Genomic DNA, 27,262 nt, shown 5'->3' with positions numbered 1-27,262 from the left:
TTGCTTCTCCTCCCTCTACCACTTTGCAGGGGGTGATATGTCTTGTCCTTCTTAAATAAAAGAAAGTCAGACAAAAGAAAACTTAACCCATTTACATCATCTTTATATCGGATAAGAACTAAAATTTCCACTACACAAATGAAAAGTGGGGCAAAATCCTGGAAGAGAGCTAGTAAGTCAACAAGAGATTATGACATTAGGAATCAAGAAGGAAGACAGAACTGATTGATAACTTTTCCTGACTAAAGAGAAAAAAAATCTGATGTCACCTTAAGAAAACCAGGACTTGCTTTCTAGACAGGCATTTGTATTAGCATGCAGCAGTAGTATCCAAGTAGCACTTCAGTCTGCTGAGAAATAAGCAATACAATGAAGAGCAGCTAACTCTTCCCCTCTTTTTGACCAGAAAAGCCACTCAGAAAAGATACTGCTACCCTAGAGACTGTATAAATATGTCTAAATCTGCCACCAAACCCCTGCAGAGGTGAAATGGAGAACTTAGGAAAAGGTATGGCTTGGATTAATCCAGGAAGAAAGAGGCAAAACATCAGACACATAGTCAAAATCATGGATCTCTAATGTCATTTCTGGCCACAACATGAAAACAGGCATTAACTTGACAGATATTTTTTCCCAACTCAACATGAAACTGGGGAGCTGGTTATTTGCTTCCACTGTTGCAGAGAGAAGCTATGCTACACACAAGTGGTTTTTTGCATAGTGAAGTCCTGAATTTTATTAATCAGTCCAATCAGTCTCTTAATTAGACTACTTTTAGTAGTCTTCACACATACATCCTATTGCTATTTTAACTATTCCATTTTCTTGCTTATGAATTCTGCCTGTTTTGTTTAGAAAGGGAGATACAGGTAATAACACCTATCACTGATTTCCTATCCTGTGGCATCCCATAATGCCTCACTACAGTAACATTCAGATGTTGGTCTTGTTAACCTACTGATGCTACCCTATTTATTCTGAGATTTCACTGCTAAAAAGAGCAACAGGTGACAATAGATGCAATGCAGATTAGCAATGAATATATAAATTTGCAGGAAAGGTTTTCAAGCTCTGGTCCATACAGCAGTCAGTTGCAGATGCTTCTAGCAGCCTTCAGGCACAGATACTTACAAATAATAAAGTCCAGTCTTAGACCTCCCCAGACATTCTGACAGTGAAAACACAACTACATAGCAGCATGCTGTTACAGTATCATGACTTTCTTTGCATTCAGCATAAAATAATTGATCAAATCTGTTGGAGGCAGATGCCTGCAAGCTTAAGCAATTAAAAACAAAACTTTAACTGCACAGTAGTTCAGGAAAAGTCACTAGAGTTGCAAGTAGAAAGCTGTAGTATAAGTATAGCCACTGTATCTCAAGAACAACAAAGAAAGGGTATGTAATCAATAATCATACAAGCTTGTCATTTTGTCTCTAATATATTCTAATATTAATACTTTGGAAAACCAAGAACTGCAACGCTGCTTCAAAGGAGAGATGTGAACCAAGGCTATGAGGAAGAAATGAAACAGCTAGGGAACCAGCAGAATTAAAAATCACTCACCTAGATTTGGCCATTAATACTCCCAGCCTCTGCTGCAGCATCAGGGCTTCTGTCATACTCAAAGTGTCATGCTGTCTTGTCACAGAACTAATCATTTGACCTAGAACTAGAAGAGTACATAAAAATGTATTTTTTCTTTTTTTAAAGATGCCAGTTAGTAAACTAACAAAAATGCATACTTTTCAAAAATTATTTTGGCAGTATTATGTCAAGTGAGGTATTCATGGCTAGGGTGCATCTTAAGTGGAGTTTTAGACAAGAGACTTAAGACTCTTAGAGCCTCCCCAGCATTTCAGTGCCTAGTTGGGTCTTGAAAGAAAATAATCTGGTATACCTTTCTGCAGTGTAGACTGTCACACTGGGGCCTCCACTCATTCTCCACTCACTCCTTACCCAATTTAGTGTGTGGAAATGACAGATGCAAAGATGCCATTATTCTTACCACATACTGAACCAAACCACAGCAGACAAGACAGAACACATACAACTCAACTCTGCTTAACTCCCTCTTGCTTATCCTACTGAACATACACAAATGCTTACTTGTATGGTTAACATACCACCCTTTCTCTGCTTCCCTCATGATTCTTGCTCCATGACACTAACCATAAATTGCTTTGCTTTCACTTCCCCCACATCCCCAGATTAACCTCACACTAGCTATCCACTCACATCTAACACCAAAAAACCTGCTGCTTCCATCAGACTAACAGTTGGCAGCCTCCATTCTCTGTAATATTGCCAAACAAGCACTTGATGTTTCCTTTGATGCTGCTTCTTAAATGCCAGAGAAGGGCTAAATTATCAGAAAAAAATACTTCATTATTAGTCCTTCTTATCAGCCTTTCAGGATGTCTATGCAAACTTGTTTGAGACCATTGCAGCTCTACTCATCAATACTGCTGCAATTCTTTGTATCGATCTGCTGTCCTCTGCCTTGCACCTGGATTAAAAGCATTTTGGGAACCCAAAGCACTCTTCTTTTTTGCATAGTATCAAGTGTAATGTAGTCCCAAACCCATCCCAGGTCCTAGGCATCATGATGATAGTTGCAGAACACTCTTACTGTGAAGGGATTGTGCAAGAGAACAGCAGAAATTCGATACTGGTAAATGCAATATAATGCACCTAGTGAAGGAACTCTGTGAGTTAGGAAAGATCAGTCATGTAGTCACACAGTTCAATGAAAACACTAGCTCAATACCTATCATAAAGCAAATGAAACAGAATTGTTCAGAAAGAACTAAAAGAGCCAAAACAAAAATACATTTCTATTGTAAGAATCCACACTGCACTCACAGATGTAATAATGTATGCAATTGTGCCTCCCCCTGTCAAAAAAGAGTAGACCCAGATATGCTACTTGGACTCCTCAGCCTGGGAAAAGGGACCACGCAGGACAGAATTATAGGTAACACAGAGAAGATACATAAAGCACAACTATTCTCCAAATGCAAACATTAGGGAGCAGCAGTTAACATTATTATGGGGCAGGTTCAAAAAAACTACACAAAAGTACCTTCTGCACATGGTATGTAGTTAAACTTTGTGATCCACAATGTCTTGTGGGAATGAGTTGCAAAACTTTAAAGATTCAGAATGTAACTGGACAAATGCAAGCTCCATGAAGAACTTTCAAACTCAAGGATGTCACATCTGACTCAAAAAGTCTCTAAGCTGCAGATATTTAGAAGGGTCTCAGGGAATGATCATAAAATGCTCCCTTGTACTATTCCCTTCCCTATATATTTACTATTGGCTGTCAGAATTTACTATTTAGTGTCAGAAACAGGATACTGAACAAACCAATACTTCAAAGTCTGACCCAATAAAGCCGTTAACATAAAAGGATGACATGGACTTAGCACAAGTTTTTGAGTGCACTGTCATAAGACATTCAAAAAAGAAATAAATAAAACCTGTATTTAACTTGAACTAAAACCTAGATTTCACAAAGGTATAGAAGGATAAACTTATTGAACTGCTTGACAGATATGTATATTTACATACAGATACTAAACAAAGATTCTCTGCTGTGCATAAGTGGTATTTAATATCAGGAGCTTGCAGCAAGTCACATACCCTTCCTGTAATTTATCTGCTCTTTAGCCATAAGCTTTCTTGATCTTGGACAAAATTGTACACAGTTGTATTCAAGACCTATTCCTCTGCAACACACACAGGCTCTAGTGCTGAGACAGCCCTAACCAATCTAGCTGATGATATTTAACTATGTTTTTTGGTCAGGTTAGATTTTTCTTGGCTTAGCACACCAAACCAGCTCAGCAGAGAGTCTAGCAAGTGCCAGAGCCAGCTGGGGACAGAATCACAGCCTTAGTTACCTCTGCCCAGTTTTCAGAAAACTTAGCCCCTTCACTAATTACTGGCATTTACTTAGTTTACCAAATTCCCTGCTAAAATCTTCGGGACATGAGACAGGAAAGAGAGAACAGAAGCCTGACCCCCCCACTCTGGTGGAATCTTACAGGTAGTCATTAGAAAAATAATAACATTTTAAATTTTCACAGGCAAGCTACACTAATGCAGGTGTGTTTGCACTGGTATTTACCCTGATATTTTTCTAGCAAAGTTTTAAAGCCTTCACATGGTTTGGCTACCTAAAGCAGACTAGCCTGTTTCAGTTACCTAAGAATGATTCGTAAGTGATCTAAACAGAGTTTTTAATAGATAAAAGAAAGCACACAAATTTACAGCACCTAACTTCTTTTAAATGTAAAGCAGTAACAAAATTCTCCAACCAGTTGTTTCCAATTACAAGTTGGCCATTTACTCTGTTTGGGATTTTCTTAAATCTTCCCAGATTGCAAAATATTCACCAAAACTTAAACATACAAGGAGAAGTAGACATTTTCACAGTCACAACCCTAAAAGTTAATCTTTTCAGTTATGTCTACAGTGTCAAAATTTAGGAGCTGTAATTTCCCGTTCATGAAGCATCAGTGGTGGTTGGGTGCAGTCATGCAAGGAGGGGGAAGGGGATGGAGAGTATTTTCTGCTTCTCCCTAATGCATTACTGCACCGCAAGGTAAAAAACCCAGGCAAGACAAACCAGCACCAACACTTATCTAAACCTTGTTAACAGGAGTGAAAGTTAGGAACTGCCATAACTTCAGTAAGATTTATTACTTGGCTTTGTAAAGTAAAACATGTCTCTCTTCCTCATAGACTAAGCAGTGACAGCAAATTATGTTAATCTCTCAAAAGTCAAAGATGACAAGGCATCAGTGTAAACACAGTAGATAGTTTTATTTATTTAAAGTCCCAGTCAAAAACTTGTAGAAATTCTAACATTTGCAATTCTGCAATCTCTCCAAACAGTCTGAACAATGTGTGCGTTCCCCTTGTGTAAGAAAGGCCATATGGACAAGCTGCAATTGAACTCCTTTCACTGGTGATAACTGGTCACCCCATTAAAGTCAGCTCACAGTTGCAAAGCTGATCTAAAAACTGGCATTAACTTAGTTTTGCATGCTCCGATTGAAGAATCAAACATTAACTTTGGGGGATATTTTCTGTACGTATTAATTCCTAGCACACACCTTTTAAAATCAGTGAAGGAAAAACCCCAAACCACAGCATGCCTCGGAAGAGGTAGGAAGAAGCAAATGTGCCTTGTCTGTAAACCGATCTTTTGCACATATTCTTTTCAGATGAAAAAGTGGCCTTTCAAACCAACAGCTGCCACAGTGCTAGATCATCTCTATGTCTTGCTCTCAGACCTACAAGCAGAGAGCAGAAAACATAACTAAAGTGCATTATCATAATTCTGAAGTGTTTTATACCACAAAATTGTAGTTAAAAAAAAAAATAAAAAGGGAGAGATGACTAGGGCTTTTTCTTCCTTCAGAAATTTTAGTATCTAGAAAGCCAAATTAATACAATGGAGTAACTGGAGAAAGATGTCTGTGTACAGGTTGTTAGCACTCAGGCTGACAAGCACTTGAACCTATTCATTCACATATTATCAAGCACTCAACAATATTTTGATCACAGCTAAGAGATATAAACACACACACTGTCATTTTTGCCTATAACATTCAAAATCACCCAATTTAGAAGACTACATCTACTTTTAAATTTAAAGTGTCAGCATTGACCACATTCAAAGACTGGTTCTTGTTTAGCCTATGCTATTAAAAAAAAAAAGACATAATCCCAACCACTAGAACACTGAACTCCTCTGCACTTTTATTTCCTACTCGTATTTAAAATATTTGCTTGAAAAGGGAAAAAGTATTATCAAACCCTCTACATTTAACATCAGTTTCTGTGGAAACAAAGCAGTTAAGATAAAAAACAAACCAACAGAAATGCTGCGAGTTTTGGAGTTATATTAAAATTTCAAACTCATCAACAGATGGATAAATCAAAATCAGGAGTATTTCACTTTTTTCATTCAATTCTTTAAACAATTCTATTTAGCATAGTAAGTAGAATAATATTTTTGAACTGTTAATTATTTTTAAAACTTGAAATGCCTGGCACTTCACATTTCTTTGGTCTTCAATAACAATGCAAGGATGTAATCCTCATAGTTTAAACTCTGCCACTTCCTAAAATACGTTTCTCAAAATGTGTTCCATAACCATTGTAAAGCATTAACCATGGTTTACCTAAGCTTGAAACAAGTTAGCCAGCCATGCTTTAGAGCAACACTGAAATTAACCATTACAATTCAGTAAACTCAAAAATTAATTCCATTTAAGATTTTTTTTCAGCTGCACCAACACTGTAATACTTGAGTATTTCAGAACTACAGTACTGGGTTCTTATAGCTGTTCACTATCAAAGAACAAACAAAAAAAATTATATTCAATTTGAAGTTTAACATGCTCTTAAAATACATAACAATAAAATTATATGAATGTTTTCAACACCTGCTTCTTTCTTAACTTCATAATTAATGCTCAGATCAGTGAAATAAAAAAAAAAAAAAAAGGAAATTTGTTGTACTTGACAGCTTCAGGAGAAATCCTTAAGTTTTTGAAAGGGAAAAATCCAGTATTTGGGAGGAGAGTGGAGGGAACAGACAATGTAATCGTCATCATCGGTACCAAGCCTAGGAAGGTTTCAATATCATAGCTGCCTTCTGTGAAATAAATTCAAGTTATTGCCTAGGGGACAGACAGAATGACAAACATTTATTTATTTTTAAAAAACAAGTTCTTGAATACTTTCAAATTCACTTTTTCAAATTGTTGTTCTAGCTGCAGAGTTTTGTTTGCTAACTCTTTTCAATTTAGTACTACCTGATCATAATAGTGAAAAAGCAGGAGATTCATCTTTTTTCCTTCACATTTTGGGTTCTCTTTAGCCTTTAAAAATTAAAAGTTTTTTGGGAATATGAGATACATGTATAAAAAGACAACAGTTACTTAAAAAAATATTTTCTGCTGAAACCAATGTTTGTGGGAATAAGAAAATTTAAAAGTGGCTAGCACATTTTCTTCCTGAGTTCTTAAAACTTTAAAAGAATGGACTCTACAAGCTATTTCAAATTCAGATTGTGCTATGTTTCAATTTACATGTGCCTTGTAAAAGAAACTGCAACCAAAGGAAACATTAATTTATACATGAGCTTCCATCCTAGGGTCATTAATGCTGGGCACTTTTCATCATGAAGCATTCCCATCTCAAGAACAACTGGCAATAGACCACACTTCAAGTTTACTGGAAGACCTACAAAAATGGTATCTTTCACAGAAACTGTGACCTTGCAGACAAAATAACCTGTGTAAAGTGGAACGCATCTGATGAAGAGCCAAATGTTTTCTTTCTGTATGACGGCCGTAACAGCAGTAGGATCCAGACCTAGGAAAATCTGAAGGCCCTTGAGAAGCTTTCCTGAAGCCTTTACAATTGCCTTGTTGTGGACCTAAACCATATGTGAGATCAGAGTCACGTTTTCCTGTGACATAATTGAATCTCCCTGCATGAACTGCATCACAGACAAGCTGTGAGCAGGTTTTTTTTCCTTGACGCCCACTGTGTGAGCCCATTTGAAATGGGAGAGCTTGAGGGTGTGCCCCCCTAGCTTCCTCTCAAGTAAGAGGATGTAGACTCAAACTACAGAAGCAAGTGGGAGACAACAAAATGATTTTTCTTCCCGAAAGCCTACAAAGTCTCCACTAAGAGATATGAAGTCCGTTGTCATTGCACCTGAAAAGTAGAATTAGCTCTCCACAAAGGATCATCCCAAACTCAGAAAGGGCTCTTTCTCCTGATACTTTGGAGTTCAGGAATTATCAGAAGTGATGCCAGTGGCAAATTTTTTATATCTACATAAAAATATGCACAAATTGCTCTGTATTAAGTAAAACTCACCCCCGCCCTTCCTCCAAGCATATGAATGTTGTCACCTCTTATAAAACTCCTTAAAACAAAACATTATTCTCCTCAAAACTATTACTTAAGATTGCTAACACTTAAAATACTTTGTGCAGGAACAGACCCATCACATTTCTAGATTTTGCTTCTTGCAGACCTTTTTTTTTTTCCTACATCATCTGGAGTTAAAAAAAAAAAAAAGTAAATTCTTTATTTTGCGTGGAAAGGTGCAAAGGAAAACCCAAGGAGCATGAAAGAAAGGTTTTTAAGTATAACGCCAGATTCATCCTGTATTTTAGGTCACTAACCTGAACGCTGTCAATTAATGCCTTTGCCCCAGAGAGACTGACCTCCTTCCATTTAGTGTGCAAGAAACAGTCCAAATTTCAGTTTTCTAAATTGCATCTGAACTAGACACTAGTAGGCATCACAAGTAATTTGCTAAGCAACTGAACACACTGAAATAGGAAAAACTAACTCTGATAATTTCCTCTCAAAGTTCAAAATTCATGGTCCCCCAGTGTTTGGATGTTCACATTTATACATGGATTCAGACCAGAAGCATCCCCAATTTAGAGCGGGTATTACAGTGACCATCAGTACACCTGCCCAGCACATGCTGCAAGACTAATCTCACGTGACAGAATACTGGGTGAGAGGGGTCACCTATTCAAAACAAGAAATCTAATTTCATTACAGTTGGATGAGTGGCTTCATACAGGAAAGTTACAGTGTCTTAACACTGATTTCTTTTAAAACAGATGTTAGTTTTAATCTTTTTTATGGCTTTCGGTATATGGAAACAAAATCACTGTCAAACATTTATAGATACAAACCACTCTGCAACTTACTTTTTATCTCCCTCCCTGTCCCTCATTTTTCCCTTAAGGACCTATTTTTCCTTATAAACTTTTTACAGAATGATACTAAATATAAATAGATTTATTTCAGATTTGACATCCTTCATGTTTCATCATTTCCACCCTTGCATACCATGTTAAATATTGCTTGATATTTGATTATAACTGGTGTATTTAGATTCAACAGTGAATTTTCACCCTGCAAAAATATAAGCAGCAAGGATGAGATGCAATTTATAAAGCAGCCTATTTTTCCAGATCCTTCATGAAGAATACTAAGGACATAACATGTCAAAGGGAAAATACGCTTTAAGAGGTACTGCATGAGTTGTAGATTAAATCCTTTATTTAAAAATTCACCCCAAAGAATGAAAAATTTGCATTACCTTTACCAGCCTGAAATCTTCTTATGACAGAACCTGAAGCTTACATGCTAGCTTTCGAAGGAATCAAGTAACTCCACTCAATTTGTTTTCTGTTTGCCTTATGATGAGCCACACAGCACAGAACCTGCCCCTCCCTGAAGCTCATTCCAGTACATCTTTCTCCTCTTTTAAACTCTCACAATTGGAAATACTTGAAGAAAGCACACTTGAAGAATACTTGAAGTACAGCCAAATCCCTACGGATACATTATGATAATTTTCTCAGCTCAGAGTTTTTGAGCACTGTTGATGCTAATGGTTATTCTACAGCATGGAATAATTTCACCTGGATACTGTTACCTCAGAGATTAAGTACAAACTGAGAGTATAAATCTGAGCATTTCAGATTATACACAGACAATTTCTAAGTAACTTATTACATCCTCTGCTCATTAATCAGAGTTGTCACTACAGCAAAGCAGCTTTAATTTTTTCACATAAAACAAGTTTTGGATGAAAGCGGAAGTCCTACAGGCATTTGAGACAGCAAACAGACTAATAAACAGAGGAACCAACTTACCACATAGGAGAAATGTTACTGAGTAAAATAATGATTGTTTTGTTGCCATTTTATTCCTTCCAGAAGATAGGTGAAGAAGGCTGAAATGGTACTCCAATCAGTCCTATGAGTTTTGCTGGTAGCCGAATACTGCTCATCTCATAACTGGCTAATACAAGAGATTAAATGGATAACCAATTTATCTGATGTGGCAAATCCTGTGCCTTCAGTGTCGTGATGTAATCCATGGTGGCAAATTCTATATGATTTAAGAATCCTGGTATCCTACTTAGGACTTAAAATAGCCCATACTTGGACCTTCTATTTATTTTGGCTAGCATATCTTCACCACCGCGAAGCCAAGTTCTTGCAATTGGAAAACAAAACTTAAGGTTTCTGGAACACGGGACTCCCGCGTACCAGACCGCACATGCACATAAGAGATGTAGCACCAAAATAAAGCATTTGCCCTGAACTAGTAATTACTGAGTGTGGTCAGCTCCAAGAGCCTTATTCCCCCAATGGTCACAAAAAGGCCTTCTTCGCTTTATAATTATTTGGAAAAAAAATTAAGGATTTCTGTACATCAGCAAAGACTGAGTAATTTGCTTTAATGTTTGGAGACAGAACAGACGTTAAGAGGTGCCAGAGCTGGAATGTTCTCCCATGGAAACACAGCAGTTTAAAGTGTTCAGCAGAACAGGAAGAAACCCCTGTGAAATACAGCAAAAAGGGCATGAAACGCTCTCCTTGCCTGCCCATGCATGCTGTCATCCTTCAAATCAACTTCTCTTCTTTCAGGTGTCCTGAAAGGCCTTTGCCTTGTACAGTCTGACAAACAATGACATAACAACAATTCTCCCCCAAATAGTAAATGCATTTTGGGGAGAAAGCATCTTAACAGTAAAGCAAGCTGAACTAAGGTCAGATATAACCCTTGCCCTTCATCCACTTGGGAACAATTATTAAGAAAATTAATATTGAAGGTGCCTAAGTATTAGAAGGATGAAAAAGCAGCAGCGCTAACAAACCATAACAGAGTTAAAAACGACAATGAAGGAGATCCAAGAAGAGACTAAACATGCTGAGAAAGAGTTTGGTGCCGCTGGCTGCAATTATGGAAAACAAACTATGAATGGTAGAGGTGAAGTTTCAGAATCTAGTTTATAACTTTGCTTATGCTAACAGGTGGAGTTTTACCTCAACATTTTTATTAAATGAGCATGCTGTCAGACTTATGATTAAAATACAGTAATAAACGTATGCTCCTCTTCTCTCTTTAGCCCTTTCCAAAGGAAAAAACCAAAAACAAAAACCAAAACTGGCATAACCCAAGCTAAATTGTAAAGCCTTCTGGCTCCTATGAAAACAAAATTATTGTAACCACACACAAGCTTCAGCACACAAGCTTGCCATTTCGGCACGCCGCCCTCAGAGTCCTCTTTGAACAGGCGGCGAGGAGGCTGATGCAGGATTGTACTGGGAACTCGCCCTCTCAGCAGCACTCCTCCACCAGCACCTCCTGCCGCTGCCAACCGCCTGCTCCTGAGACTCACAGGTGGCTTTCTTTTCTTTTCTTTTCCTACTCCTCCTTTTTAACACCCAGATCCTCACGACTCAATCTGTTTTGCTGTATATGTTTCAGTATATTTGGATTCAAAGTGATCAGCACCTTTTTACTTCCTCCCCCTCACCCACCCCACCTTCGTGCTATATAAAAATACCCAATACCATTTAAAGAAGAGAAACAAAACCATAAAGAAAAGCAAATTAGGAGCCTTGTTGGTTTGTTTAAATTCAGGACTGCCAACTGATCTTGAAGAGTCATCATGCAAATTTTGAAACAGCATTAAATTAATTCTCTACAGTTCTTAAGAGTGATCATTCTAGCAAAATGCTCAAAATTAGGTTAGTTAAACATTTGTTGGAACACTGCTCATCAGTAATTCCTTAAAAAAACATGCTCATTCTGACAGAAAAGCTCTTATATTCACCACAATTACAGTAGAACTGAAGATTAAAGACCAACTCAAACAGCTGAGATAGAGAGAACTGCAGCAGGCAACAGTTGTGCTAACACTTAAATACTTCATGACATTTAAGACTGATTTATGTTACACTGATCCTACACCTCTCCACTTTGCTCTAGCATGACATTTGAAGACCCACGTTCCCTTATCCTGCAGTATGGCACCCCATATTTTGGCCTATCCCAATGAGATATAAAAGGTAATCACACATTTCATCCAGGTACTAGGTTGATACAACTGTTCTATTCAATAGGTGCATCCATAGATACACAACATTAAACAGAGTTTCAAATCTTCACCTCAGCACATTTTGAAAACTCTAGGTCTTTAACGAACAAGCATCTTGAACAGGAGCACACAAGCTGTTTGCTCCACCATCCCCAAAAATCCGTCTGAGCATGTGGGACAACGTTCCTTGTTCTATTCTTTAATCGCTCTCCAAAAAAACGATCCTCTTACTCAAAACTTTCAGAGAAACAAGACTTATATTTTACTTGGTATCATTTTTAAAACAACTTACACACATGCAAATATTTTTCAGTTTCTTACTAAAACAATTTCTCCAGATCCACACCACCATACTGTTTTCTGTGAATGTCTGCCAGATTAACTACATCCTTTTAAAAGAAACAGCCGAACATCAAACTCCAAACTGCAACATTAGGTTAAACAAGCACTACTAAATTATTTTATTCTTGGAAATTCTGAATGTCTTTAAAAAAATCCTCTGAGAAGCAGCATATACAAAAAGCATCATTTTTACACAACAAGAAAACAGCAGAAACAGGACCGAAGTTTTAAGCATCACTGCTACGGAAACGCTTTCTGGATATAGGATCAAGGAGAAAAGCAAGGAGATGAGAAAATAAAGTAGAATGCTACAACAATTAAGTAATGGGGCCTAAGAGGAAGAGAGAATCTAGCTTCATTCTTGAAAAGGATGTCTGGCTTGAAACTGTTTAAATAGTGAGTCAGCTCTCCAATATTTAACCACAAATGCCTCCTAAAACTTGAGGCCCACAGTTCTTGCCAAGTCTTCAAAGCCAGCAAAGTGCCAAATTTTGTAATTAAGTAAATGGCATTGAGTTTACATTTTGTAATATTTTAATCTCTGAAATAGTGTTCATTCAAATGTTTCAGGAAAGGCTAAATTTTGCTTTCATGTGTTTGACATGTTTTGCACATGGTCTTCTAATACATCAATAGAAACAACACTGAAAAGCTGTACTGGGTTTGCGTGGCAAGGTTTAGGTAGCGAGGGGGGCTACAGAGGTGACTTCTTCAAGAAAGTGCTAGAAGCTTCCTTTATGTCTAACAGAGCCAATGCCAGCCAGCTCCAAGAGGGACCTGCCACCGGCCAAGGCTGAGCCCATCAGCGATGGGGGTAGCACCTCTGGGATAATGTATTTAAGAAGGGGGAAAAGTTGCTGCACAGCAGCAATTGCAGCTGGGAGAGAGGAGTGAGACTATGTGAGAGAAGTAACTCTGCAAACACCAAGGTCAGTGAAGAAGGATGGGAAGGAGGTACTCCAGGTGCCAGAGCAGAGATTCCCGTGCAGACCATGGTGGGACAGGCTGTGCCCCTGCAACCCACGGAGGTCCACAGTGGAGCAGAGATCCACCTGCAGCCTGTGGAGGACCCCAGGCTGGAGCAGGTGGATGCCTGAAGGAGGCTGTGACCCCGTGGGAAGCCTGTGCTGGAGCAGGCTCCTGGCAGGACCTGTGGCCCTGTGGAGAGAGGAGCCCACATTGGAGCAGGTTTGCTGGCAGGACTTGTGACCCTGTGGGGGACCCACGCTGGAGCAGTCTGTGCCTGAAGGACTGCACCCTGTGGGAGGGACCCACGCTGGAGCAGTTCATGAATAACTGCAGCCCATGGAAAGCACTCACACTGGAGAAGTTTGTGGAGAACTGTCTCCTGTGGGAGGGACCCTACACTGGAGCAGGGAAGAGCTCAAGGAGTCCTCCCCCTGAGGAGGAAGGAACAGCAGAGACAACAGCTGATGAACTGACCGCAACAACCCCAATTTCCTATCCCCCTGTGTCACTGGCAGGGAGGAGGTAGAGAAATCAGGAGTAAAGTTGAGCCCAGGAAGGGGGGGTGGAGGGGGTGTTTTAAGATTTAGTTTTATTCCTCACTATCCTACTCTGATTTGATTGGTGATAAATTAAACTAATTTCCCCAAGTCGAGTCTGGTTTGCCCGTGACAGTAATTGGTGAGTGATCTCTCCCTGTCCTTATCTCAACCCACAAGCCTTTTGTTATATATTCTCTCCCCTGCCCAGCTGAGGAAGGGGACTGTTAAAACAGCTTTGGTGGGCATCTGGCATCCAGTCAGGGTCAAAACCAAAAACCTGCAAGGTCTTTGTTACCAAAATGTTAAGCAGATTCAGTAAGATGATATCAAAACTAACACCACATCACTGTGTTTTATAAAAAGAAAGAAATAAGTAAATACAGTTTCAGTATGTATTTTCAGTATGTGCCCTTCTCATATCCATTGGTTTTTCTTTCACTATAAGCAAGTTCTTAGCACTTGGATACAAGGAACCTGGCCTTACCTGAACATCTAGCTTTTATACATGATTTTTGTTTCTTGGAAAACTGACAATCCCATCCTCCCAAGACATCATTAAACCTGGGTTCTTTTAAAAATAGTTCCTCCTCTGTATTTTACCATTTCTCCCTTTACTGCACAGAACTCTTTTCATCACATTTGAAAGACTCCTGATTTTCTTAGTTCGGTTTACATGCCCCCTCATGTGTTTCTTGTACATTTTTTCTTTCCACTTTAAAGAGAAAGTCTAATAATCATTTAACTTTACATCCCCTGTGACCCCAATTCATTATTTAAAAGGGAAAGATTAACAATAGCCAGTTATTCCTCTAAATCAAATCTATGTAGACTCTTCACTGGTAGCTGATGGGAAGTAAGATCTTAGGGTACCTTTTGTCACCACTGAACTGCATCTACCAAAAAGCAGGTTTAGGTTATAATTTTTATCTTTGCATTTGCAATGAAAGAACATAAGCACATTTAATGTGGCTGATTTGTTAAACCATTGTAACCTGACTGTGTAGATGCCTGTCCGTGCTTTGGGCTACACCAACTGATTAAAATTCTGATTATCAGGATCTGTCCAGCAGATTTAAGTAAAACCCAGGTACAATCATATTTGTGCATCCAAGCAATAATTTTCTTCTTTTCAATGCTGGATCTCATACAGTCAGCTTCTATGCAATTAAGTAACTACATCATCTTTAGTTTTGATTACTCCTTTGTTAGTGATTTAACACACTCCCCATTAGTCTAGCTGATCCACGCCCTAAAAAGTATTTTCCTATTTGAGGTGGAAGTTACCAAAAACTGTAGTTTGATCTACCTGTACAGTGGAGAGCAAAGTTCCATTAAATGAAAAATCTTTATTCTTAGTCCTTTAGAACTAACACAGCTAAAAGGTCTGTTTCCTTGTATTATATTTCCATTTTTTAAAAAAAGCTCCTTTTTGGGTCTTATAAAGTGTTTCCTTCTTGAACACTACTGAAACACTACAGAAATTCCTGTAGCGACCTAGATCTCTCAATACAGAGCCCTACAAGGCTTTATTCTCTTGGATGACTAGTATACCACATTAGACAACTGTCCAATGTTAACATCACGCAGCATTTTCTTTTAGCAAAGAATAAACATACCTTTCTACAGAACCCATAATGAATTGTCCTCTTTGTATAAATCTCTTCCTAATATTGTAAAGATCTGTAAAAGTAATAAGATAAGGACATTCAACATGAATGGAAACATGGGTGTTTGTGTGTGTGTACGTGTGTGTCAGTGTCTACACACCAGAACACATAGCAGAACAAAGGTTAAAGCTTAGCTTGTCCTGATAAGGAAGAGCGCCGTTCCCAGCACAGCGCTCCCAGCAGTAAGGCCTGTTCTCTGATCAGACCACAGCACAGATCACTTGCCAGTGGAAGAGCCTGCAGCCCAATACAAGGAGAAGAGCACTGAGTTTACATCACACTGCATACAATGCTCCTTTTCCTGTTAGTGCATCCTCAAAACAGACTGTTGTCACATATTTAAAACATATATTTAAAAAACAAACAAAACAAACAAAACACAAACCAGACAATGAACAGCTGCCCCTCCTAAGATTTATGGAGGCTGAAGATTGAAACAACACCACAACACCTGGTAACGGTTAAAAGATATAAAAGATCATCCAAAAATCAGTTTGGCATCACTAGCCAATAAGGAACCTAGAGATGCCATGAGGATTTGATAGCTTTTTTCTTGTCCTATGTCACTCACAAGGGATCCTGGCTCAAACACTGGGGCACAAGTCCTGCTGCTTGTTGAGCAAGTGGACACAAGAACGCAAATGAAATCTGTCATACAATGAGCGTCAAGTAACTTAGAGATCAGAGAAACAAAGACCACCTTGCCCTACTGGAGGATCTTGCACTGGATTTTGTTATACCATTCTACAGAGATAAACTAATTTTACCTCTAATTAGTATTGTAAAATAATTGTCACAGAACCACTAGTTTCATTATAAAATTAGCTTGAGTAACCATTTGCTGTCTTTTATTTTTCAAAATAATAGATTGTAACGTGAGAATGCACATATGGCTTGCAAACTCAGCCACATTTTAAAATTCCTCAATACCATCAGTTGTGGACCTCAAGATTTGCTACTATTTACAGAATTATTTTTTTCCTGGCACACCTTTCTAAGTTTTTATACCAACTATATCGTTATTACCTGGAAGAGTATGGTCTGGGGTGAGATGATTTGAGATAGTGAAAAATGAAAAAAAATATCTGGTTTTATTCTTCTTTTTGTAAGACTTAACTCTTCCCAAGACATTACTGAAGCCTCTTCTTCAGGCATTTTACTGTCCCAAATTTGTAGTTTGAAAGACTGCTTGTACAGTGAAGGTATTAATTTTGAAGAAGTTTACAATAAAATGAAGCTTTCCTCACCAAAGAAGTCATATATATTTTTATTTTAAAAAGTCCTTCCATAAGATTCCTGCCATTAACAAGTTTGACTAGGTGTCCTTCAGAAAATAATTTCTGTGGAACGTTTTCAGGATTAAACTGTCGATTTTGTGTGTCACATAACATTTATATGACACAGAAAAGTCATATTCACCTTATTGTACTGAAATTATCACCTGTTATCTCAAGCGGCAGATAATCTTTAAGGATAAAAAAATAACTGTTCTGAACTCTTGTCCTGATAACACATGCATGTTTTCTAATCAACAACTATGATGCCTGAATATGCGCAGCACATGCTCTCACACAGCAATCATATCCAAGGTTGGGATTCATAAGTACATATAAAGACTCAGCTATAATTCTCTCTGAATGAGCAAAAGAGTGACACAACTCAGCTAAAAAAACAAAACAGAACAAAACAACAAACCAAACCCTAAATGAGAGTGCACTGAATTTTCCTGGTGCTGGGACAGTAGCCTTAATTTTCAGCCTCAAACAAACCTCACATACCTCCACCCCTCCTTGGCTATGGGGAATTCCGAGTACTGTATAGTGTCAAATGTTACGTGAAATACTGTAGCCCGCAAAGCCTTCATATAGGTATTTTGTTTCTCTACCAACTGCATTCAGTGGTAATCTCGACACATGACTTCACACTGACTTTATGTTTCTCTATTATTTTGTGAGTGAATCTTTTGTGCTGTAAACTTCTGCAGCTTCTAGATATTAAGAATGATGTGATGTAGTTTAAAATACCACACTAAAACTTCAAACACTCTTGCAGATTGAAAACAAGCTGATTTGGTTTATAGCTAGCATGGACAAGCTTGTCCTTGCCCATCCATTTTGCTAGCATCTGATGGCTATATTGAATGCCCATTTTCTCTCATAAAGAATTAATTCTAGAGACTGCTGAAGATGCCAAGTCTTTATTACTATTACAAGCCATGACTACGTCAAAGCAGCACCCATAGCACCCTTTGAAAATGATACGAATTCCACAACAAGGTCTTGTCTTTATTTGGGACTAAAGCCTCCAAAATTTACTCTCCACAGCTACAAAATTATTTTTTTTCTGATGAACTTCCACACTGGAAAACACATACGTTGAAGGTGGGGGGACACACCAATCAACATGTGTGCTCCTAGGGTACACTACATTAATTCTTCATATTATACTCTCTTCATCAATAACACTACCCAAACAGATCACATTCGTGTTATTCTGTGCCAGCTGTGCTATTTAACGGATATTGAAGTGGTACCACTTGGTAAAGTACATTAGCTTAAAAGGTACAAACAGTAGCTCTTCTGTTACATTTTTTATTATTAAACTTCAAAAAGGCCTTGCAAACAAGACCAAAATAAATGTACTACTGATGCTCTGAAAACCCTGCAGACCTCCACGGGAGTTGCCAATTCTGAAGTATTCTTGACGTTAACTGCTTTATTGGCTAAGGCAGACAAGTTGTCTCCTTTATGAAGGGTCCCTATTCATACGACAGCCACCACATCTCCTAAACCAGCATTCCTCAAACTGAAGTCCACAAGCTCAAGGCTCATTTACCTTCCCATCCCTCCTCCTCTCCCCTTCAGTTCGAGCAGCATTTTGCAGGAGGTGATGGAGGACTGCAAGGGTGCCAAGGGAGCAGAGGGGAGAGGTGATTGCCGAAACCAGGCAGGGGTAATGCAGCAGTAGTGTGGAGGGACAGGGACATGGCGCAGAGAGCAGGAGCAGGACAGCAGAGCTTCTTAGAAATACATGCAGCCACCTTTCAGGAGGTCACGCACACTCTTGCTGTCCCGAGGCTACACAACAACACAAGGCAGAGGTACAGCATGGGCTCTTCTGCTGCTCCTGGCCACAGGTGAGCTCTGGCTCTCATCAGTCCCCATGGTGAGCTGCTTCATGGAGCAAGGCCAGCAGAAATTATACTTTTGGAAGGTTATGTTTCAGCCAGTTTAGCTTCCTGAGCTGCCTCCCTGCTAGCCTAGTGACAGAATTGGCACAACCAAGAGAAGGCAGGAATGTGCAGGGGGGTGCAGGAATACAGTTAGCTGTATGCTTAGCTAGGCTGGGACTTCAATCCATAACCCAGATCACAGCTTCATTAGCACAACTTGACCAGAGATAAATTGACTTGTGTTCTTCCGCAAGCTACTACGTACATCTCCACCTAAATGTATGCAAAATATCATTTACTGCTACTGAGAAAAAGAATACAAACAAAAAACTAATAAGAAAACCCCATACTCACCTGAATTTTAGCTATCTCAGATTTTCTAGAAATATTTCTTCAGTTACCCATCACTTCGAAACATCAATATGTCACTCACAACTGATCTGGGTTAAAAGTAATCATTATTTTCCTTGCTCAGCTATTTTTTAATTTGGACAAGCTTCCTGATCAAGTTCACCACATGAACACCCAAACACAAACAAGGGGGTGGCAGTGTTTATACCAACAACACCACAAAACAAAATGCTCTTTGAAACTATGCCCACTAATACACCTTTGTAGTTACTCTATTCTGTGCTGCAGTTAAATAATCAATCACACCTTATTATCAATGAAAATTCACATAAAACCTGAAAGAAATGACAGAACACAGAAGAATTCAGATTTAGACAGGTGGGGTTTTTTTGGTCTTTTGTTTGTTTGTTTGTTTGGGTGTTTTTTTTGTTTTTTGTTTTTTAACAGAAACATTAAAAAAGTTACAATTCTGACCCACCCACAGGACTTGCAGCTTAATTTTAAAGCAGGTGCAACAAGCAAAATGGGTTACCACCCCAATCCAACAATTCTCTGGAAGAGGAGAGGTTAACTTTAGTTACATAGTTTAAGCAGCCAATTTGTTGCTTCAGGGTACTAGCAGTCTGCCCAAAGGTGATACAAAAACCAATTGTTCACAGATTCTACAACTACAGCATTTTGTGGGTGAAAACTCAGTGGTCTCCAGCAAAACAGCATAATTTGTCTAAAAACATGGGATGTAATATGTTTTGGCATAAACTCTATTTAAATAACAAGCCCATAAAGCTTGCTGGCATGCACTTAGACAAGAATGGAAAGAGAACAAAAATCTATTCTAATTCACTCAATTCTAAGACCTAGATTTGTATTTTACATTTAGTGTAAATTTACAAGATTCAACATCTTAAACTAGACTTCAAGTACAGATGAATGAATACAAGTTGAAAATCAATTTCAACAGATATTTAAGTTGACTTACTAAGTCCCTTCTAGATTTATTCTCTAGGTGAAAACTCAAAGCAGTAAAATATCTATATAAAGTACTGACTTCCCCTGTTATGTTCCTCTACTCCAGCTTATTGGCATTTCTGCAGTGACCTATACTTTTCATCAAATTATTTCTTTAAGGGAAATTGCTTATTACCATTGTTAATATTCAAACTCCTGGAAATGATCTTCTCACTCCCTACAACACATTTCAGCTGCTCAGGAAAGGCCAGGAAATGATATATAAAAAGTCTAAACCAGCTAAACTGAACCATCACTGTCCACAGAGAGAATTTGTTTCACTAGTTATGATAATGAAATACAGCAATTTAAAATTAATTTCTGAGGAGTTATTTCATATGTATTTTATTAGCTGAACACCCTGTCACCCAAGACCTCTGTAGGGTGTTTAATTCTGTGAAGAAACCCAGTAATGATTTTTGAGGTGCTCTCTTGTGTTCAAGAGATGTGGGACATTGCCAGATTCCCGAGCTGTTCTACCCTAAGCAAGTAAGTTCATTACAAATGGATTAAGATAAGACTTCTAGGTTTAGAAGTTACAGTTTAATAAATATTTACATCCAAAAATCATTCATCAAATGGAAAAAAGAAAGTTTACACTTCAAGATGAGGTAACTTGACAGAACCTTTGAGAATTTAAAAAAAATGTTTTTAAAAACCATTAAGTACAAAACCCACCAAATAATTAAACATATAATAAATACATGGTAATTAATGTCTGCAATAAGCTGACAAGAAAACTGGTGGAGCTTTGATGTCTTGAATAGCTTCGAAATCAAGGTCGGAAAACTTTTTGGAATACATTATTTAGGTAGAAATGTAGCTGCTTTCAATTCAAGAGTAAAGGGGTGAGATGGAGTATCTTATCAGAACATAAGAGTCAGACTAAGTTCCTCCATTCTAGCCTTAAAGCAATTTATGACTAAGAATAAATGTTGGCATTAAAAAAAACAACCCAACAAAAACCAACTCCTCCAATATTTAAATATTTTCAAAAGTAGTTTTAGAAGAAATATACTCCTGCCAAGGACTACATTTTAGCACACCACTACATTACATACAAGACTGACATAAATTACAGAAGTGATTACTGAGTATCTGAAAACATGGAACAGTGGAAATAACACCAATGAACACACACAGTTTGAAAGTATGTGCATCTTTGGATAGAAAAAAAAAATGTTTGCTATGTAACAAAGCTCCAAAGTCTGAAGTGTAAACTTTAAGGTTTCATTAACATAATCTAGTATCTTTGATAATGAGTTTCACCTATTCAATAAAGAAAAGAAAAAAAAACTCGCTGTACTGTATAAGAGGAAGTTTTCCAGAAGCACACAGTTCAGAGGTAACAATTTTATATGACAATTGATTTGTAAAGCATGATTACTGAATATAGGGTTCCTTCCTTTTCTGTCTACCTTAATGTTTTTTCCCTGTCTTTCCTATAGCATTCCACCTCCTGCCACAAAGACTTCTGCCGAGAAACACCCTGAAAATAACACTTGGCTGTTTTGTACCAGCTTTGGGGTTGGTACACCCCAAATCAGTAGGGTGGTGAGTATCAATCACCACACTGCCAACTATTCTTTCCAGTGGGGATGGCCAGTCAGATGAAGCCAGACAAGTACCCAGGTGACAGGACCAGAGGCAACTAAGGCCAGGACCTTTAGTTTCCAGGACATTTGGAAGATTCTCTGTACATCTCACTGACTGTCTTTCCTACATTGGCATGACCTTTTCTTTCTGTTACAGTCTTCACTTCACTTCCTTGCTCCTTCTCCTCTCACCACACCTCATCTCAGCTATTTGCTTCTCATTCCATTTGCTTTCTTCAGCTCGTCCCTAGTCCATGTCCAGGACCTTGCTACCACCATTGTTGTCAATCTACAATCACTTATGTAATACATGTATTTTTCTTATTTTGCATGCCTGTCTTATCCATTTAGACTATAAATTCTAAAAAACACTTGGTAACTCCTGCCCTAATATTTATACTGCAGTTACAAGAGAGATGTAATTTCAGCTGACCATTACACACACTGTAACAGACATGAAAACTCGTAAGTCCAGCCACAATTCCTTGGCAGGAACACATCCACCAGTCTAAACCAGCATCCCTGTTTTATTGCACAGTTATCTTGTTGCTTTTGTCTGTTCCCGTGCAATGAAAACATTCTCCGTTCAAGAACTGGCAATGAGCAGACACATTTCAATTATGTTAAAATGGTATTATGCTTATCGTACAATTTAAGTGCCTTGCACTTCAGCCTTAATTTGAGTACGAGTTTTTATGTGCAATTCTATATATATATAGGCATTATTTGAAACTGTACTGCTTATAACCCTTCAAACCCACAACTGTAAAGACATCAAACATACAGGTGATGAGTAAAGGCTTGGAAAGGGGAAAGTGTACAACTTGCCAGTAAACTTGACTTAGACAAAGCTTCCTAAGCTAAACCTTACTTACAGTCAACACACAGTGCTAAGAAATCCACTTTTTAATTTTTATGTTTAAAACCTTTGCCTGCAATAGGACAAGAGACAAGGGAAGAAAAAGTAACGGTGGAAGACATAAAGACATTCTCAAGACACACTGTGCCAAAAGTAGTTTACTTTTCCTACAGGAACTGTATTCTTAGAGATAATCCAACTAGTGAGTCCAAAGGTCCATATATAGAAGGCTCAATCATGTGAGATTAAAATCTTTTTCACAACCATTTTTAGTGCTTTGCTCATATCTAGTAAGGCAAAAAGGGCACCTCGTCGATATGTCTCCCACCATTCCCTTACAATCTGAAGGCTATACAAGGGAAAGTCTACGGGGCAAGGAAAGATGGGTCAGGAGAACAAGTACCCATCAAACATTTCAAAAAACTGTTACTGCATGGTAAATGAAGTTGAGCATATATCAGTATGGATTACACTGTAAACAACCAGTAAGAAGTTCAATGAATAAGTCATTAGCATGGTGCAACTTATTTCTATCAAATGCACAAAAAATATCTCAGCAATTTGCTCAAGTGGCCCAACAAGCTTGTAATTTTGGATATTGGCATGTTTTGGAAACACAGGGGCAAGTATGCTTGACTGGTTCAAAGAACTTTGGTCATTAGTTGGATTGAAACATCCATTAATTACCTAGTCCCAAAATACACAGAATTATCCAAGTTAACAGTCTCTAATGGAAAAAGTTCAATCTTTATCAAAGCTACACAATAAACAGGCAGGACACAACCATTTGTACCCACTGGCATGGTAACACAGACACAGCTAGTTCCTGAGCATACTGCTTTTTCTTTCCAAAGCTTTACTACACACAGGAACTCCCCAGTTACCCAGTGTGACTGTTTTTAAGCAGGATGGATTTTACACGTGGCCTCACAACACAAAAATAGTATTTGCTCCACTAACTCTGAAATAGGTTTCTGGTCTTCATTTCGTAAAAACAAATTGTCTCTTTAAAGCTTTCTAGAAACTTTAAGGCACCAACTGCCTATGCCTCCATCTCTTCACTGCTACTGCTACCTGTGCTAGCTACATAAATCATGCTACTTGTAAAAATAAACATGGATTCTCAAAAACTTGTAACAGATCTGTGAGGACTAACATAAAGATTACCATTTCCCTTTGAACTAACTAACACTCCCCTCAAACCACCACCAAAAATGGTCAAACAAATTAATGATAGCACAGGCATGTATATCATTCTTTGTGCATGTTTTCCCATAGAAATTTACCTATATACACAATATAATAATATTTTAAACAATATCAAGATAAATAAAAACCATTAAAGGATGCCATTAAGATCGTATGTATTTTCCAAGTCATCCCTTAAAAGCCACATCTTCAGTTACCAGAAACTGATGCTATCAAATCTAAGTATTTAAGTGTTGCTTATTCAGTCTACCCAGAAAAAGACAGCAGTATGAACAGCAAAACCAGATGTTATAATAATATCTAATTAACATCATAAACTTCCTACTGATTCAGTACAACCCCAGAAACCTGGGGTTTCTGTTGTCTTCAAGCAACTGGGACAGATAGGACATTCCTGGGGAGAAGAATGAAAAAAATTCCTGTGAACAGCTCTAAGACCACCCCTCATTGTCAGTAAAGCTACAAGTTATCATTAAGTTTCATGTAACAATCTTTCCATCATTCTGAACTTAACAGTGAGAAGAAATCTGAATAATATTGCATCTTAGTTTATTCTGCACATCAAAGGAACAGTACTAATCTAGGCAGAATGCAATCAAAAGCACAATTATTTTATAGGTAGGAACAATTATTTCTACTGAAAAGGAAATGTTAAGGTTAAAGAAAATGGGTTCTTTTTCTACTTGTATAAGCAGATGCTCATGTTAATAAGGGTCATGTTTTATGTCAAAGTTTTTAACATTACAGGCTTTCAACACAGTTGAAATTGTGAAAGCTCTTTTAACCATATACTCAAGATTAAAGCTAAACTTTTAAAAGGTTGGCATTTCTCTTAAATATTCTCTTTCACAATTTAAAAAACCACACTACATTTGTTGTGTCCCAGTAGCCATATTTGAGTATGTGTGGTACAGGAATGAATGGAAGTTGGGGAGAAGGATGTAAAAAATCCCATTTACAGAAGAAATTGAATTGTACTCTATTCATATATCATTTCCATTATGAGTAGTACCTATGTACTTTAACCAGAGCATTTCATATTAGTTACATAAAGGGAATAACTAAAATGACTGTATACCTTTAAAAAAAGCTAAAACAGTGAATAATGATAATCAAAACAGTTGTATAACACTCACTAAAGGCTGCTCTAAATGTTGCAGATTAAATATTGGGCTGTCCATAAACTTTTATACTGCCAACCCCTGCTTGCTTCCCTGAAAAAAAAAAAATTTCTTACTACTGTTGTGAAATCACAGAGAAATCCAAATGACTCAATACTAATATTTACATATCTATGTCCCACTCAACTTTTTGTTCTTTATATGTTGACACCAAAGCCCAGAAAAATGCCAAAAATAAATATTTTAAAAATTTGTAACTCTCTACTAGAATTATGTCTACTAGAATTGACAGGAGGTAAGAGATAACAAAAACACCTCTTTCAAAACCAAGCCTATGTTTCTGAGATAGTACAACTCAATTTTTAACAAGGACATATTGTTTCCTCCCATGTGTAGAAAATAGGTGCATGGCTATCAAGTAGTGTGAAGTTTTCCTTTTGTGAATTAAACAGTCATTGTGAGATGGGATATTTGAAATTAACTGCTGTGCTCTTCTTTCTCAGAATGCTATTTTTTGTTACCTTCAGCTGATCTAAAGGTGACTGCAGCTGAAAGACATGGTCTTTCTTGCTCTATCTTCTAATTAGTCAGACAAGCTTCAATTCAAACCACCACACAGATCATGCTGATCAGAAGGCCACACTATTACTAGTGCCAACAAAAGAGGAGGCTGGACCATGAAGCTCATACTCTTCTATTTTGGCAACAAGTCATGCTTTGACCATTTTAAAGTGGTCATGAAAATACAGCTTCATTATAATAGAAAAATACATTACAGGGATCTGCTAAAATAGATCAACTATCACTTTTACAGAAATCTATAGAACACCTAAAGGAAAACAGGCTCTGTCCCCTGAAACTACTTTCTTTCAATGTATTTTATGCAAAGGTAAGATTATATAAAGCTACAGTTATGTGTGCAAAGTATAATTTCAAGCAAATACTGAAATCTGTTTAAAAGTTGGGAAAAATATAATTTTTACAAAAAGCATAGTATTTCAGTTGCAACATCAGTAATGGTATTGATAAGGCTTATTACATCTAGACTTACAAGCAGCACGTTGTCATTCTACAGCTTCTAACAGTACTTTTTCTAACTTCCATATACACTGCAGTAAAGTGTCAAAAGTAAGTGTCAAAAATTTGGCACAAATACAGCTTCAAAAGCTCCTAAATGTTTAGGAACAGGATTAGTGACCATTTAGCCAGTACATATTTTATTTAAAAAAAAAAAAAAAAAACACTTACTTTTGCATTTTCTTTAAAATAAGAACATAAAACTTCACTTAATTACAAATTAATCTTAAACTTCGGACATTTAAACTGTTTCACTTGACTGATGGAAGTCATTCCCATAATTTTTCAAAGCCAACTACAGATGTCAAGCATCCTTACAAACTTCAGCTCAAGCATTACCTAACTCAATATTAAATTATACTTTACATAAACACATAGCATGAAACTTTTGGAAGTTTGTGATTTACTAAACCTGATTATTGAAGTGTTCAACAACAATAGCTACAAACAGAAAGATTTTTGTCTGTTGTTCCCCCCCAGGAAAAGATGGACAGCATAAAGATTAATTTAGAGCAAGAATGAAATCCTCAAGCCTTCATAAGAAGTAGCACATTTCACACCTGTTTTCTAATGTCAGTGCAAGATAAATGGCTTGCTTTCATCTTAAAATTAATATACAGTAAACTAGAAGGACAGTAGTATGTTTTAAAAACTTATTATACTACTTAGCATTTCAAGTTAAAAGGATATCTTTGAAATGATAACTACGTATTGTTTGAAAATATTTTGGCACTGGCACAGAATCTGCAAAGAATAGCCCAAGCTTTAACTTAATTATCCTTTTACAAGAATTGTGGTTTGAGAAAATACAACAGCTTCATAAACATAATAATCACTAAGCGTATTGCCTTTGGCAATAATGTTCCAAAGCAAGTTCGGATAATCCAAGATAAACCATGACTCCTATTCTTTCTCTCTGTACTTTTGCAGTTAATATAAAAAATTCAAAAGCAAATGAAAATGGTGTGTCTCAGACTGTACAAGCAATCAAAATGCAAGCTTCTGTCAAAGCAACACATTACATCCAGCAATAATTGAATTGGTCAACAGGAGCATGCTACAGAAACTGCAATCCAACAACAAAATCTGTAAAAGCTACATTATTTTCTAGAACTGAAAAAAATTTAGACATAGTTACAAAAGCAATGTTAAATAATTATTATGCTACTTAAGGTGCCCTTTAATCCCAGATACTCTATCCATTTATTGCAACCCCTTTGTCTACACTGGAAGACACCCTAAAACGAAAGCAAAGCAGCCACTTATCCCTGCCTAACAATACTGCAGATATTTTGAAAGCAATTTAGAACTAAGAAACATAATAACTAGCTCCTGCTAAGACAGTAAAACACTGTAATTTGAATTCTGTATGTAATAGATTATATTAGGATAAATTA

The 27,262-nt window shown here is 37.4% G+C and overlaps 1 protein-coding gene across 2 annotated transcripts in view; it reads right to left on the bottom strand.

Annotated features, from left to right (window-relative positions):
• The window catches only part of FRS2 (fibroblast growth factor receptor substrate 2), a 54,368-nt gene that overhangs the window by 12,229 nt on the left and 14,877 nt on the right, over nucleotides 1–27,262 (bottom strand). Inside the window, exons 2-3 of one of the 2 annotated variants that reach the window (XM_074870556.1) lie at nucleotides 15,423–15,486; nucleotides 1,567–1,672 (exon numbers count right to left, since the gene is read on the bottom strand). The gene's annotated coding sequence lies outside the window, so the exon portion shown is untranslated. The remainder of the gene's footprint in view (nucleotides 1–1,566; nucleotides 1,673–15,422; nucleotides 15,487–27,262) is intronic. The other variant, XM_074870555.1, reaches the window with a different exon arrangement.

The sequence above is a fragment of the Strix uralensis genome, chromosome 5 (genome assembly GCF_047716275.1).
Source record: "Strix uralensis isolate ZFMK-TIS-50842 chromosome 5, bStrUra1, whole genome shotgun sequence".
Lineage (NCBI taxonomy): Eukaryota > Metazoa > Chordata > Aves > Strigiformes > Strigidae > Strix > Strix uralensis.
This window is presented reverse-complemented; position numbering and strand designations above follow the sequence as displayed.